Source organism: Saimiri boliviensis (genome assembly GCF_048565385.1).
Source record: "Saimiri boliviensis isolate mSaiBol1 chromosome 19 unlocalized genomic scaffold, mSaiBol1.pri SUPER_19_unloc_3, whole genome shotgun sequence".
Taxonomy (NCBI): Eukaryota; Metazoa; Chordata; class Mammalia; order Primates; family Cebidae; genus Saimiri; species Saimiri boliviensis.
Genome location: NW_027412504.1, coordinates 34,171 through 38,867, shown reverse-complemented (window position 1 = coordinate 38,867; position 4,697 = coordinate 34,171). Strand labels below are relative to the sequence as shown.

General features: G+C 39.8%; 1 non-coding gene across 1 annotated transcript; it reads left to right on the top strand.

Moving 5' to 3' along the window:
• The first annotated feature begins 254 nt into the window (after positions 1-254).
• Positions 255-361, top strand: LOC141583327 (U6 spliceosomal RNA). The gene has a single exon (XR_012515999.1). It is a non-coding gene; the product is annotated as a U6 spliceosomal RNA (small nuclear RNA).
• The last annotated feature ends 4,336 nt before the right edge of the window (positions 362-4,697 follow it).

Here is a 4,697-nt window from a genome sequence, read left to right as displayed (position 1 = left end):
ACACTGAAACTCAAAAAGTCAGCATGCCTTCTTTCCTCCAGATGATTACATCAACTGTTCAGCCTGTTCAAGTTTTCAGAACTGATCAGAGGCTGACATGTCTTTAATGATACAAGTAGAATTCAGAATGTGGGCAGAAACAAAGTTCACTGAGTGAAAGAAGTATGTCATCATCCAATGCAAGGAAGCCAAAAGTCATTGTGAAACATCGCAGGAGCTAACAGGCAATAGAGCTGGTATAAAGAACCTTACCAGTGCTTGCTATGGCAGCACATATATTAAAATGGGAATGATACAGGCAAGATTAGCATGGCTCCTGCTTAAGGATGACATGCAAATTCATGAAGCATTTCATATTTTTAGGAAGAATCAATATTGTGAAAATGGCCATACTGCCCAAAGTAATTTATATATTCACTGCTGTCCCCATCAAGCTACCAATGAACTTATTCACAGAACTGGAAAAACCCACCTTAAACTTCATATGGAAGCAAAAGAGACTCTGCATAGCCAAGACAATGCTAAGCAAAAAGAACAAAGCAAGAGGAATCATGCTACCTGATTTCAAACTATGCTACAAGGCTACAGTAATCAAAACAGCATGGTACTGGTACCAAAACGGAGACATAGACCAATGGAACAGAACAGAGGTCCTGGTGGCAATGCCACACATCTACAACCATCTCATCTTTGACAAACCTGACAAACACAAGCAATGGGGAAAGGATTTCCTGTTAAATAATTGGCGTTGGGAAAACTGGCTACCAGTGTGAAGAAAGCAGAGACTGGACCTCTTCCTGACACCTTACAGTAGAATTACCTCCAGATGGATTAAAGACCTAGACATAAGACCTAATGCCATAAAAAATCTAGAGAAAAAACCCAGGCAAAGCCATTCAGGACATACGTATAGGCAAGTACTTCATGACTAAAACACCGAAACTATTGGCAACAAAAACGAAAATAGACAAATGGGACCTTATTAAACTCCAGAGCTTCTGTACAGCAAAAGAAACAATCATTAGAGTGAACCGCCAACCAACAGGATGGGAAACAATTTTTGCAATCTACCCATCTGACCAATGGCTGATATCCAGAATCTACAAAGAAGTAAAACAGATTTGCAAGAAAAAAAGCAAGCAAACCCATTCAAATTAGGGAAATGATATGAACAGACACTTTTGAAAAGAAGATATATATGAGGCCAAGAAACATATGAAAAAATACTCATCATCACTGGTTATTAGAGAAATCAAAACCACATTGAGATATCACCTCATGCCAGTTAGAATGGTGACCATTAAAAAATCTGGAGACAACAGATACCAGAGAGCATGTGGAGAAATAGGAACACTTTTACACTGTTGCTAGGAGTGTAAACTAGTTGAACCATTGTGGAAGGCAGTGTAACACTTGCTCAAGGGCCTGGACATAGTAATTCCATTTGACCCACCAATCCCATTACTGCGTATATACCCAAAGGATTATAAATCATTCTATTATAAAGACACATGCACACGTATGTTCACAGTGGCACTGTTTACAATGGCAAAGACCTGAAAACAACCCAAATGTCCAGCGACAATAGACTGGAAAAGGAAAATGTGACATACATACACCATGGAATACTATGCAGCCACAAAAAATGATGAGTTTGTGTCTTTTGTAGGGACATGGATGAATCTGGAAACCATCATCCTTAGCAAACTGACAGAAGAACAGAAAATCCAACACTGCATGTTCTCACTCATAGGCGGGTGATGAATAATGAGAATATATGGACACAGGGAGGGGAGCATCACACACTGGGGTCTTTTTGGGGGTGGCCAACAGGGGGACACCAAGGGGTGGGGAGGTCAGGGAAGGATTACATGAAGAGAAATGCCAGATGTAGGTGACGGGATGGAGGCAGGATACCACATTGCCGTGAGTGTACTGATGCAACAATTCTGCATGATCTGCATATACCTATAACCTGAAGTACAATTTTTTAAAAAAGAATAAACTGATGTGATAGAGCTGAAAAGCACACTACATGAATTTTTATAATGCAGCTACATGGTAATTGTGTGTGATTGCATTATAAAAATTCTTGTAATGTGTGTGGGCACCCAAGGGTGCCCTGTAAGCACGTGTAGCCAGGCTGGGGTCCTGGGAGAGGCAAGCAGACTAAGGAGTGCTGAGGTCAGACCAGCACCATCTCATGTGCAAGACCACCTAGTAGAATAGACCAAGCAAAGGTAAGAGTCTCAGAGCTTGAAAACTGGCTTTCTGAAAGAAAAGAGGCAAGAATGTGGGAAAAGAATGAAAAGAAATGAACAAAATATTTGAGAAATAAAGGATTATGTAAAAAGGCAAAATGTATGCCTTATTAATGTACCTGAAAGAGATGACAAAAATGGAACCAAATTGGAAAACATATTTCAGAATATCATTCATGAGAATTTCCCAAACCTAGCACGACAGAACAACATTCAAATTCAGGAAATCCGGAGAACCTCAGATATGCCATGGGAAGAACACCCCTAAGACACATAATCATCAGGTTCTCCGAGGTCAAAATGAAATAAAAGTTGTCAAAGGCAGCTAGGGAGAAAGACAAGGTCACCTACAAAAGGAATCCCTTCAGACTAACAGTGGACTGCTCAGCTGAAACCCTACAAGCCAGAAGAGATATTCAACTTTTAAAGAAAAAAATTCAACCCAGAATTTCAAGGCCAGCAAAACTGTCATAAGTGAAGGAGAAATAAGATCATTTTCAGGCAAGCAAATGCTGAGGGAATTCATTATCCAATGATCTACCTTACAAGAGCTCCTAAAAGTAGAAATTAATATGGAAAGAAAAGATCATCACCAGCCACTACAAAAATGCACTGAATTACACAGATCAGTGATGCTAAAAAACCAACCACATACACAAGTCTGTGAAATTATCAATTAGGAGCGTGATGTCAGCATCTAATCCATATATATCAGTGCTAACCAATTGGGCTAAATGCTCCAACTGAAAGACATAGGGCAGCAAGATGAATAAAGAGCCAAGACTCATTTGAGTATGCTGTCTTTAAGAGACCAATCTCACATGAACTCCTACACATAGGCTCAAAATGAATGGAGAAAAATCCTTCAAGCAAATGGGAAACAGAAAAAAGCAGGTGTTGCAATCCTAGTTTCTGACAAAACAGGCTAAACGAATAAAGATAAAAAGAGAAGGACATGGGCCTGGCACAGTGGCTCAAGCCTGTAATCCCAGCACTTCAGGAGGCCAAGGCGGATGGATCTTGAGGTCAAGAAGTCAAGACAATCCTGGCCAACATAGTGAAACTCCGTCCCTACTAAAAATAACAAAACAAACAAACAAAAAAAAAATTAGCTGGGCGTGGAGGCATGCGCCTGTAGTCCCAGCTACCTGGGATGCTCAGGCCAGAGAATTGCTTAAACCCAGGAGGCAGAGGTTGTAGTGAGCTGAGATCTCGCAACTGCACTCCAGTCTGAGGCCTGGCAACAGAGAGAGACTCGGCCTCAAAAGAGAGAGAGAGAGAGAGAGAGAGAGAGAGAGAGAGAGAGAGAGAGAACATTACAAATGTGGCCCTGACCTTTGATAAATGTTATTATTGCTTGATACCAACCTGGGCTATCCTTATTGTTCAAACCAATATGATAGATAATTTGCTGAGGTTTGGGAGCTTCTGCCCCCTGGAGAGTCCCAGATCTCCCAAAATTTGGTTCAGAGGTAAGGTTGATTTTGCTTTACAGCTCCTTTTGTGAAGTTTTTCTCATTTCCGGTGAGGAAGACAGGTTTTTCTGCTTCCATGATGGTGGAGAGCAGGCACTTCCTTTCTTGAGTCTCAGCTTGCTTCTGACAGGAAAGGTGAGTGTGATTTTTTTCCTACTTCTAAGATGGTAGAGAACAGTCATCAGCCTGAGCCTTATTTCCAGGTAAGTGGCTAAATTAGAGATTTGTCTTAAAATTTTTCCTTAATGACTAAAAGTTAAGATTACCAACCACTTGGTTTTAATTTCTCCTTAATATTATAACACTCAGTAATCATATTTATTGTGCATTTTTTAATTTTGCTTAACTTTTTTTATTTATGTTTTAGATTTTGTTGTTATTTCACTTTTCTTCCATCAAGTATGACCATATCTTTCTGACTTGGTCAAATCCAAGGGAATATTCCAAATTTTGGGAAGCAAGTCATCTGAATTGGCTAAAACTTTGTAGCTGCCACGTATGTATTTTCTAGTGAGCAGAAATTCCTTTTTTTTTTTTTTTTTTTTAGCCTAAGAGTTTCTGTCCACATTAGGCCATCTTTTGTCAGCCAAGGTTGCCAGCCAAGGCCAGACTGAAGGAACAGTGGTGACCTTTCAATCCTAACATTCTGCCCTGTTCCCTACAGCAACCTGAGTTTGGTTCCTAAATCTAGTTCTTTCTGGTTTGATGTTTGTTACTTTGAAAATATCAGCAGTTTGTCCCAGCTATGATGTGGTAGTAAGAGATTCAAAAGGATTTTCTTTAAGAGCTTTATAATTAAAAGTAGATTTCTTATTCTTCTTATTATTATGCTTTAAATTCTGTGGTACATGTGCAGAACATGCATGTTTGTTACATAGGTATACACATACCGTGGGGGCTTGTTGCACCCATCAACCCATGATCTACCTTAGGTATTTCTCCTAATGCTATTTCTCCCTTA